The sequence below is a fragment of the Pseudophryne corroboree genome, unplaced genomic scaffold (assembly GCF_028390025.1).
Source record: "Pseudophryne corroboree isolate aPseCor3 unplaced genomic scaffold, aPseCor3.hap2 scaffold_218, whole genome shotgun sequence".
In the NCBI taxonomy this organism is placed as follows: Eukaryota; Metazoa; Chordata; class Amphibia; order Anura; family Myobatrachidae; genus Pseudophryne; species Pseudophryne corroboree.
The window spans coordinates 195,157-206,191 of NW_026968826.1; the positions used below are offsets into that span (position 1 = coordinate 195,157).

Consider the following 11,035-nt stretch of genomic DNA (forward strand, 5'->3'; position numbering starts at 1 on the left):
AAACAAGGTGATATCTAATTAGCACACAGGTAAGGAATTAAGAAAATCTTTATTTAAGGGTGAAGGTGTTTCTCACAAAATCGTTGCCCCAATGCATCATTGAAATTCAAGCTGGAAAGATGATTTTAATATATCACTTGTACATTTTGTATTGCTCTTCTGGTGACAATGTAGTTTGTTTTTGTCAATTACCATTTTAATAATAGGGTAAAGAAAATTAAGTGGATTTTTGAAAGAAAACAATACTGTCAATATACTATTAAAACAAATTAAAATGGTAAAAGTTATTGTACTTTAAGTAAAAATAAAAGAGCAAAAATATCAATCCCAGTTTTGGATTACTTTAATTAACAAAAAAAAATGCATATAGCAGAGGATAGTTTCAATCTGCCTACCTCTGGGTTATGGGCCCAGCATGTTTCCATTGCAGTACTCTGCTGCACATGTAAGTGCAAGAGATCCTGAAGCACTCACTCATCATGGGAAAGTACCAATGTGTTTCTTCGTTGGTTGATGGAAGAAACATCTTACAAAAACTCTCCAGATTATTGACTTTTTAAAGTTTTTCTAGGAAACGTTCTAGATGAATGCTTATTAGCCTTTGTCAGTATGTATGTTTGTAAAGTGTCTCTGTGGCGCAATCGGTTAGTGTGTTTGGTTATTAATCAAAGGGTTGGTGGTTCAATCCCACCCAACGATGTAATTGACCTTGTTATCAGATTTTGGTGATCTTTAAGTAGACAAGTCAAAATTTCAAACCCCCTTCTTATGGTGTAGGGTACCTGGCCTACTCTGATGTAATCAGAGTTAGATTTGAATCAGTGATTTTATAAAAAAACAGCTAGGAAGCACAATTTAGCAGTGGGTTGCAGAGAAAAAGAAATATGCTGGCAGAAAAATCCAATTGAGTGATTAAACAGCTCTTCATTTTCTGGCTTTATTTTTATGCTAACTAATTTGTTCTCTGAAAAGTGTCCACAAAGCCAAGTATCTGATTAACATATTTGTAGGGATGGTTTTTCACCTATTACTAAATTAAACTTGCTTCATTGGAAAGGCAGCAAGATGCATCCTCATTTCAATATCTACTGAAATAATACAGGTTGACACCAGGAAACATTAACGCCACTGCATCCTTGCTGCTTTCTCATGTGGAAGTCTGTTTAATGTGAAAACAAGGTGATATCTAATTAGCACACAGGTAAGGAATAAAGAAAATCTTTATTTAAGGGTGAAGATGTTTCTCACAAAATCGTTGCCCCAATGCATCATTGAAATTCAAGCTGGAAAGATGATTTTAATATATCACTTGTACATTTTGTATTGCTCTTCTGGTGACAATGTAGTTTGTTTTTGTCAATTACCATTTTAATAATCGGGTAAAGAAAATTAATTGGATTTTTGAAAGAAAACAACACTGTCAATATACTATTAAAACAAATTAAAATGGTAAAAGTTATTGTACTTTAAGTAAAAATAAAAGCTAAAATATCAATCCCAGTTTTGGATTACTTTAATGAACAAAAAAAAAATGCATATAGCAAAGGATAGTTTCAATCTGCCTACCTCTGGGTTATGGGCCCAGCATGCTTCCATTGCAGTACTCTGCTGCACATGTAAGTGCAAGAGATCCTGAAGCACTCACTCATCATGGGAAAGTACCAATGTGTTTCTTCATTGGTTGCTGGAAGAAACATCTTACAAAAACTCTCCAGATTATTGACTTTTTAAAGTTTTTCTAGGAAACGTTCTAGATGAATGCTTATTAGTCTTTGTCAGTATGTACTTTTTGCAAAGTGTCTCTGTGGCGCAATCGGTTAGTGTGTTCAGCTATTAATCAAAAGGTTGGTGGTTCAATCCCATCCAGGGACGTAATTGACCTTGTCATCAAATTTTGGTAATATTTAAGTAGACAAGTCATATAGCAGAGGATAGTTTCAATCTGCCTACCTCTGGGTTATGGACCCAGCATGCTTCCATTACAGTACTCTGCTGCACATGTAAGTGCAAGAGATCCTGAAGCACTCACTCATCATGCGAAAGTACCAATGTGTTTCTTCATTGGTTGCTGGAAGAAACATCTTACAAAAACTCTCCAGATTATTGACTTTTTAAAGTTTTTCTAGGAATCGTTCTAGATGAATGCTTATTAGCCTTTGTCAGTATGTACTTTTGCAAAGTTTCGCTGTGGCGCAATCAGTTAGTGTGTACGGCTATTAACCAAAAGGTTGGTGGTTCAATCCCACCCAGGGACGTAATTGAACTTGTAATCAGATTTTGTTGATCTTTAAGTAGACAAGTCAAAATTTCGAAAACCCCTGTTATGGTGTAGGGTACCTGGCCTTCTCTGATGTAATCAGAGTTAGATTTGATTCATACTGTTAACTGGGTAGTATATCACAAGTTATACGGTGTGATTGGTGTGGCTGGTATGAATCTTGACCTTGGATTAACAAAAATCCTTTCCTCGAACTGTCTGTCTCCTCTGGGCACAGTTTCTCTAACTGAGGTATGGAGGAGGGGCATAGAGGGAGGAGCCAGTGCACACCCAGATCTAAAGTCTTTCTTAAAGTGCCCATGTCTGCTGCGGAGCCCGTCTATCCCCCATGGTCCTTACGGAGTCCCCATCATCTTCTACGGACTACGAGAAAAAAAAATTACCGGTAGGTTTAAAATGTTATTTTTTTCTCTGCAACCCACTGCTAAATTGTGCTTCCTAGCTGTTTTTTATAAAATCACTTAATTAAATCTAACTCTGATTACGTCAGAGAAGGCCAGGTACCCTACACCATAAGAGGGGGTTTGAAATTTTGACTTGTCTACTTAAAGATCACCAAAATCTGATGACAAGGTCAATTACATCCCTGGGTGGGATTGAACCACCAACCTTTTGGTTAATAGCCCATGTAAGTGCAAGAAATCCTGAAGCACTCACTCATCATGGGAAAGTACCAATGTGTTTCTTACAAAAATTCTCCAGATTATTGACTTTTTAAAGTTTTTCTAGGAAACGTTCTAGATGAATGATTATTAGCCTTTGTCAGTATTGACTTTTGCAAGGTGTCTCTGTGGCGCAATCGGTTAGCATGTTTGGCTATTAACCAAAAGGTTGGTGGTTCAATCCCACCCAGGGATGTAATTGACCTTGTAATCAGATTTTGGTGATCTTTAAGTAGACAAGTCAAAATTTCAAAAACCCCCCTTATGGTGTAGGGTACCTGGCCTTCTCTGATGTAATCAGAGTTAGATTTGATTAAGTGATTTTATAAAAAAACAGCTAGGAAGCACAATTTAGCAGTGGGTTGCAGAGAAAAAAAATATGCTGGCAGAAAAGTCCAATTGAGTGATTAAACAGCTCTTCATTTTCTGATTTTATGTTTATGCTAACAAATTTGCTCTCTGAATAGTGTCCACAAAGCCAAGTCTCTGATTAACACCTTTGTAGGAATGGTTTTTCACCTATTACTGAAATAAACTTGCTTCATTGGAAAGGCATCAAAGATGCATCCTCATTTCAATGTCTACTGAAATAATACAGGTTGACACCAGGAAACGTCACTGCATCCTTGCTGCTTCCTCACGGGGAAGTCTGTTTAATGTGAAAACAAGGTGATATCTAATCAGCACACAGGTAAGGAATTAAGAAAATCTTTCTTTGTGGGTGAAGATGTTTCTCACAAATTGTTGTCCCAATGCATCATTGAAATTCAAGATGGAAGATGATTTTCATATATCACTTGTACATTTTGCATTGCTCTTCTGGTGACAATGTAGTTTGTTTTTGTCAATTACCATTTCAGTAATAGGGTAAAGAAAATTAAGTGGATTTTTTAAAGAAAACAATGCTGTCAATATACTATTAAAACAAATTAAAATGATAAAAGTTATTGTACTTTAAGTAAAAATAAAAGAGCCAAAATATCAATCCCAGTTTTTGATTACTTTAATTATAAAAAAAAAAATGCACATAGCAGAGGATAGTTTCGATCAATCGACCTCTGGGTTATGGGCCCAGCATGCTTCCATTGCACTACTCTGCTGCTCATGGAAGTGTAAGAGATCCTGAAGACTAAATTGATTAAAGGCCTAAAAGTACTGGACTATAAGGAAAGACTTACTAGGCTGAATATTTATACACTAGAAAAGAGGTGCTTAAGAGGAGATATTATTAATATCTTCAAATATGTAAAGATACATAACAAAGAGTTATCAGAGGAATTATTTATTAAAAGAACACGTGGTCACTCGCTGCGACTGGAGGAAAGTTCAGAACGCAATGGAGGAAAGGTTTCTTCACTGTTAGGGCAATCAGGATGTGGAATTCCCTGCCAGGGAAGGTGGTAATGGCGGACTCTGTAATTGGATTTAAAAAAGGAATGGATACATTTCTGAATGAAAAAGCTATCCAAGGTTATACTTAAAATATCAACATGGTTAATCCGGGGGTAACATGAGTTATAGTAGCTAACTAGTCATAAAACATTATTCAGCAAGTATGTAGAATCATCACAACTTAAAACAGGTTGAACACGATGGGCAATTTGCCTCTATTCAACCTCAAAAACTATGTTACTATATTACTATGTTATTGTAGTATACAGAACACCACAATGCAATGAGCAGTGATAGTGAGCACTGATGAGGATACTAGAACTGACACTGAGCAGCAAGATGCAGCACTGGACTATTAGTAATGTACTGTAGTATGCTGAGCACCACAATGCAGCACAAGACAATGAGCAGTGATACTGAGCACTGATGAGGATACTACTGAGAACTGACACTGAGCAGGAGAGACACACTACTAGTATTACTGAGCAGCAATAAGTAACCACTGATACTGAGCACTGATATTGAGATTTCCACTGAGAGAACATAGCCACGTCCTCTCCGCTCTCTCTTCAATGCACGAGTAAAAATGGCAGCAACGCGCAGCTCTTTATATGGAATCCGAATCTCGCGAGAATCCGACAGCGGGATGATGACATTTTCCCTTGTTCAGGTTTTCCGAGTCAGGCGGGAACAACCGAGCCTGCCTCGGACCAGTGTAAACCACGTGGAGTTCGTGGGGAATTCGGTTCTCGGAGAACCGAACCCGCTCCTCTCTACCTTATACCCATCAATTTTTTTATTTTCAATCTAAGCCCCTGCAGTTTTCTGTAAGCATCTGCTTCGCTATGATGATCAACAAGTCACAAGGGCAAACACTCAGGGTTTGAGGCGTAGATCTTAGGACCAGCTGCTACAAGCATGGCAGAGGTGTCACTATCACTGGTGACACACAGAGAGGTGGCGAGGGAGATTGTAATGCAGTGCGCGCAGATAAGCAGCGCAATGGTAAAAAGGAGGCATGGTTTCATAGGTAGGGGCGTGGCCTGGTGGCCTGAATCTACATTTTGTTGCTCCGGGTGTCCCGGGGGTTGGGGGCTGCACCCGGGGACTAGTGTGTGAGCGGTGCTGGCTCCTGCACAGTGACAGGGCATGGCCACCCAGCATGACGCCTCCCTTCTTGACCATGCTGTAATTGCAGTCGCACTGCAGTTCAGCGTGATCATAAAAAATGGTGTAGGCTCCTGCTGGTGCAGACTGTATGTGCGCGCAGGAAGCCGCCACCATTTTTGTGATCACAGCGGCTGAATGTGATGTCATACAGCCGCTGTGACCACGCCCCCTGTGTCTCCTCCGTTGCAGACCCCATTTTGAAGCCTTGCCCCCGCACCGCTCCATCCCTGACTTGGAAATGGAGTGTTGCTGACCCACCTCTCCCCCCCTTCCCCACCCCGATTGACAGGCAGAGGTGATCACATTCTCTGCGGGGTGCCGCAGAAAATGCAGGCACATGCGTATGCTCTTAGCAATTTTTGCAGTTGGATCGCTTATTGTGATTGCAATCCAACCTGAATCAGGCCCTATTACCTATCACAATGCGCTGCGGGCAGTACAAAATTGGGTTAATATAGGAGAAAAACCCCCAGACCTGTGCTCCTTAACTGTACCTGGTGGCTAGTGGAGCGGCTGCCCAGTAATCAGTGTCCACCGCAGTGCGCACACGGCCCACCCCCTACGGCCTCGCTCCCCTTCATCAGCGGCCTCGTGATCCGGAAGGGTGGTGTGTGTGTGACTGACCTTAGGATGAAACCGGAGCCTCCGCTGCAGTGACCCAGCAACCAGGGCACGGGAGTATATAGCGCCGCTGGGAGTGATGAAGCTGCAGTAAAGATGTCTATTAGACCTAGCCTGCTGCAGCCCTTGTAGATTCTCATAAAACAAGTTCTTCTTTTCTTGTCAAAATTAATAGCTAAGAATAGGCTGCCTGAGGCAGGCCCCTGTTAATTGGCCTGCTACTGAAGGCACCAACTACAAACTGAGCTCCCTGTTCATGGAAGCGGGGTTATAGAGGAGAATGCACTGAGCTTCTTGGGAACAGTCAAAAGCTTTGAGCCGGTTGGTGCCTCAGATCAAGATCCTACTCTACACCCCAATGTGAATCCTTGTGGAGTCCAGTGTACCCCACAGAAGAAATTAATGTGTCACACCCATTGGCAGCAACCTTAGAATAGCTGCTGACGGGCACAATTGAGAAAGGAAGGGGGGGGGACATTTGAATCCAGCACATAGATGCAATTCAAATATGTAATTTGTACCTTCCTATTTTAAAATATAATGGATGAACCTCACCCTGTGAGAACAATCTTCATGATCAAGAGATCTAATATGTAAAATAAGTATGAGTTGGGATAGGGCTGGGGAGGGTGGCAGCTCGGGCAGCCCCTCCCCCGTCAAGTTAAGGAGATTCAACTGAGGAAGCACAAGGGAACTCTCGTCTGGGGACAACAACTGCAGGGAGACCACATCTTTTCAGATGAACATGGGATGGCGGAAGGCTGCCTAATACTGAAGCACCATCAAATATCAAACCATATCCAACAACTAGTAACAGCATTCCTGGGGGAAGGTCTGCAGCAGACGGATTTGCATACGGTGATGTCATCCAAGCAGTGGGCCAAAGTTGGCTGGAACCCTCATCTGCATATAAAAAGAGAAAAGGGGCATGCAGGGCATGGCGGCCTTTTGCAGTGCTTGGATGACCCCTAGTTCGCATTAAACACCCCCACCCTCCTTTGGTGTGGGGCTCATGTTGGCCATGCCCCATCCCCTGAAGCATTCATGCTGATTTCTTGCAGCAGCTGGGCACTGTAACAGCTCCAGAGCTGCTCTGTAAGGCAAGTAAAAGGGTGTGGGCCCTGCAGCACCACCTGTAGTTCGCATTGTGCGTTGGAAGGCACAAAGTAAGCAGACGGGAGGAGAAGTCAGGATAGTACACAAGGGCATCCTTTTCTCTTAGTCCGTAGAGGATGCTGGGGTCACATTAAGAACCATGGGGTATAGACGGGATCCGCAAGAGACATGGGCACTTTAAGACTTTCAAAGGGTGTGAACTGGCTCCTCCCTCTATGCCCCTCCTCCAGACTCCAGTTATAGGAACTGTGCCCAGGGAGACGGACATTTCGAGGAAAGGATTTATTGTTAAACTAAGGTGAGCATCTTACCAGCTCACACCTTAAGCATGCCGCAGAACGTGGCATTCAACAGAACACAAGCCAACGGCATGAACAATTGCAGCAAAAAGCTGACCAGAACCGTAACACAACATGTGTATAACCACAAGTAATAACTGCAGACACAGTATGGACTGGGACGGGTGCCCAGCATCCTCTACGTACTAAGAGAAAAGGATTTACCGGTAGGTATTAAAATCCTATTTTCTCATACGACCTAGAGGATGCTGGGGTCACATTAAGAACCATGGGGTTATACCAAAGCTCTTGAACGGGTGGGAGAGTGCGTACGACTCTGCAGCACCGAATGACCCAACTTGAGGTTATCATCAGCCAAGGTATCAAACTTGTAAAACTTAGCAAAAGTGTTTACTAAATAGCTGCTCGGCAAAGTTGCAATGCCGAGACTCCCCGACCAGCTGCCCAGGATGAACCCACCTTTCTAGTAGAATGGGTCTTCACCTAATTCAGTAACGGCAATCCTGCCGTGGAATGAGCATGCTGAATTTTACCACAGATCCAGCGCATAATGGTCTGCATGGAAGCAGGACACCCAATCATGTTGGGAGCATACAGGACAAACAGAGCCTCTGTTTTCCTAATCTGAACCGTTCTGGTGACATAAATTTTCAAAGTTCTGACCACAGCCAGAGACTTTGACTCAACGAAGGTGTCAGTGGCCAAAGGCACCATGTGGAAAGATGAACCACCTTCGGCAGAAATTGTTGACGTGTCCTCAATTCTGCTCTATCTTCATGAAAGATCAAATAAAGGCTCTTGTGATACTGCATGGTTTGTACTGTTTTCCATGTGCTCCCAGATCTTTCAAGCAAGTAGCATGGTCAAGAAAGTTCTGTTTGAAAAGAAACAAACATTTACTGTCATTGTTATGCAAATAAACTTACATTAAAGCTAACAAGAAAGCACACTCGTTCTGTCTTTAAACTGATAAAAGAAACCCCAATAATATGGGGCATGCAAAAATTGAGATAAAACTCAGTTTTGCTCCTCTCCACGGAAATCTTTAATAAAAGGCGAAATATTTGTTAGTTCTGAAGAGAAACCAGAGCATGACCAAGATTCCACCTGTCGCCTGAGTGCCATGCCAGCAGTTCTCATTCAGCTCAAAGTGAGCACCCAATTTGAATGAAAGAAAGCAGATTTCTCACCAGGCTTCCCCTTGCTATAAACATGGTTTGTACTCTTTTCCATGTGCTCCCAGATCTTTCAAACAATTAGTGTGGTCAAGAAAGTTCTGTTTGAAAAGAAACAAACATTTACTGTCATTTCTATGCAAATGAGCTTACATTAAAGCACACTCGTTCTATCTTTAAACCAATAAAATAAAACCCCAATAAGATGGGGCATGCAAAAATTGAGATAAAACTCAGTTTTGCTCCTCTCCACGGAAATCTTTAGTAAAAGGCGAAAGATTTGTTCGTTCTGAAGAGAAACCACAGCATGACCAAGATTCTACCTGTCGCCTGAGTGCCATGCCAGCAGTCCTCATTCAGCTCAAAGTGAGCACCCAATTTGAAAGAAAGAAAGCAGATTTCTCACCAGGCTTCCCCTTGCTATAAACATGGTTTGTACTCTTTTCCATGTGCTCCCAGATCTTTCAAGCAATTAGTATAGTCAAGAAAGTTCTGTTTGAAAAGAAACAAACATTTACTGTCATTTCTACGCAAATGAGCTTACATTAAAGCACACTCGTTCTATCTTTAAACTGATAAAAGAAACCCCAATAAGACGGGGCATGCAAAAATTGAGATAAAACTCAGTTTTGCTCCTCTCCACGGAAATCTTTAGTAAAAGGCGAAAGATTTGTTCGTTCTGAAGAGAAACCAGAGCATGACCAAGATTCCACCTGTCGCCTGAGTGCCATGCCAGCAGTCCTCATTCAGCTCAAAGTGAGCACCCAATTTGAAAGAAAGAAAGCAGATTTCTCACCAGGCTTCCCCTTGCTATAAACATGGTTTGTACTCTTTTCCATGTGCTCCCAGATCTTTCAAGCAATTAGTATAGTCAAGAAAGTTCTGTTTGAAAAGAAACAAACATTTACTGTCATTTCTACGCAAATGAGCTTACATTAAAGCACACTCGTTCTATCTTTAAACTGATAAAAGAAACCCCAATAAGACGGGGCATGCAAAAATTGAGATAAAACTCAGTTTTGCTCCTCTCCACGGAAATCTTTAGTAAAAGGCGAAAGATTTGTTCGTTCTGAAGAGAAACCAGAGCATGACCAAGATTCCACCTGTCGCCTGAGTGCCGTGCCAGCAGTTCTCATTCAGCTCAAAGTGAGCACCCAATTTGAATGAAAGAAAGCAGATTTCTCACCAGGCTTCCCCTTGCTATAAACATGGTTTGTACTCTTTTCCATGTGCTCCCAGATCTTTCAAACAATTAGTGTGGTCAAGAAAGTTCTGTTTGAAAAGAAACAAACATTTACTGTAATTTCTATGCAAATGATCTTACATTAAAGCACACTCGTTCTATCTTTAAACCAATAAAATAAAACCCCAATAAGATGGGGCATGCAAAAATTGAGATAAAACTCAGTTTTGCTCCTCTCCACGGAAATCTTTAGTAAAAGGCAAAAGATTTGTTCGTTCTGAAGAACTAGCACAAGGGAACTCTCAAAAGAAGAACAAGGCTCTGAAACAAAGAAATCTGACTTTTACCAGAGCTGACCAGAGGAAAACACAAACACAGTCCCCCACTACCACAAATAAAGCAGTCGAGTTTCCCACATTTGGGGAAATCACAGGGGTCAGCATACCCAGAATGCAATGAATGAACCTCACCCTGGGAGAATAATCTTCATGACCATGGTATCTCCTATGCAAAATAAGTATGATTTGGGATAGAGCTGGGGAGGGCCGCTGCTCAGGCACATCTCTGTCAAGTTAAGGAGATTCAACTGAGGCAGCACAAGGGAACTCTCATCTGGGGACAACAACTGCAGGGAGAACACATATTTTCAGATGAACATGGGAGGGCAGAAGGCTGCCTAATACTGAAGCACCCCCAAACAACAAACCAAATGCAACAACTAGTGCAAGCATTCCTGGGGGAAGGCCTGCCGCAGATGGATTTGCATATGGTGATGTCATCCAAGCAGTGGGTCAAAGTTGGCTTCAACCCTCGTCTGCATATGAAAACAGAAAAGGGGCGTGCAGGGCATGGTGGCCTTTTGCGGCGCTTGTCTGACCCCTAGTTTGCATTAAACACCTCCACCCTCCTTCGGTGTGGGGCTCATGTTGGCTATGCCCCAGCCCCTGAAGCATTCAAGCTGATTTTTCTCCCAAACGAAAGACACTAGAATGAAAATTTTAAAGCCTCCTGTTAGTGCTTCATCTACACGTTATAGCCCTGAATTTTCCAATGCCTATCTCTTTGCAAAAGAGAGATATCGGCAAGGAAATGCTGTATTGTACCTTTGCATTTTTCTCCCAAACGAAAGACACTAGAAT

At 42.0% G+C, this 11,035-nt stretch overlaps 6 non-coding genes across 6 annotated transcripts; all 6 read right to left on the reverse strand.

The window, feature by feature from the left end:
• Positions 1-8,515: 8,515 nt before the first annotated feature.
• On the reverse strand, positions 8,516-8,631 carry LOC135006936 (U5 spliceosomal RNA). Its single transcript, XR_010206999.1, has one exon. It is a non-coding gene; the product is annotated as a U5 spliceosomal RNA (small nuclear RNA).
• Positions 8,632-8,906: 275 nt separating this feature from the next.
• Positions 8,907-9,022, reverse strand: LOC135006914 (U5 spliceosomal RNA). Its single transcript, XR_010206978.1, has one exon. It is a non-coding gene; the product is annotated as a U5 spliceosomal RNA (small nuclear RNA).
• Positions 9,023-9,296: 274 nt separating this feature from the next.
• LOC135006898 (U5 spliceosomal RNA) lies at positions 9,297-9,412 on the reverse strand. Its single transcript, XR_010206963.1, has one exon. It is a non-coding gene; the product is annotated as a U5 spliceosomal RNA (small nuclear RNA).
• A 274-nt stretch (positions 9,413-9,686) lies between these two features.
• LOC135006899 (U5 spliceosomal RNA) lies at positions 9,687-9,802 on the reverse strand. The gene has a single exon (XR_010206964.1). It is a non-coding gene; the product is annotated as a U5 spliceosomal RNA (small nuclear RNA).
• Positions 9,803-10,077: 275 nt separating this feature from the next.
• Positions 10,078-10,194, reverse strand: LOC135006951 (U5 spliceosomal RNA). The gene has a single exon (XR_010207014.1). It is a non-coding gene; the product is annotated as a U5 spliceosomal RNA (small nuclear RNA).
• Positions 10,195-10,253: 59 nt separating this feature from the next.
• LOC135007100 (U1 spliceosomal RNA) lies at positions 10,254-10,417 on the reverse strand. Its single transcript, XR_010207156.1, has one exon. It is a non-coding gene; the product is annotated as a U1 spliceosomal RNA (small nuclear RNA).
• Positions 10,418-11,035: the final 618 nt, after the last annotated feature.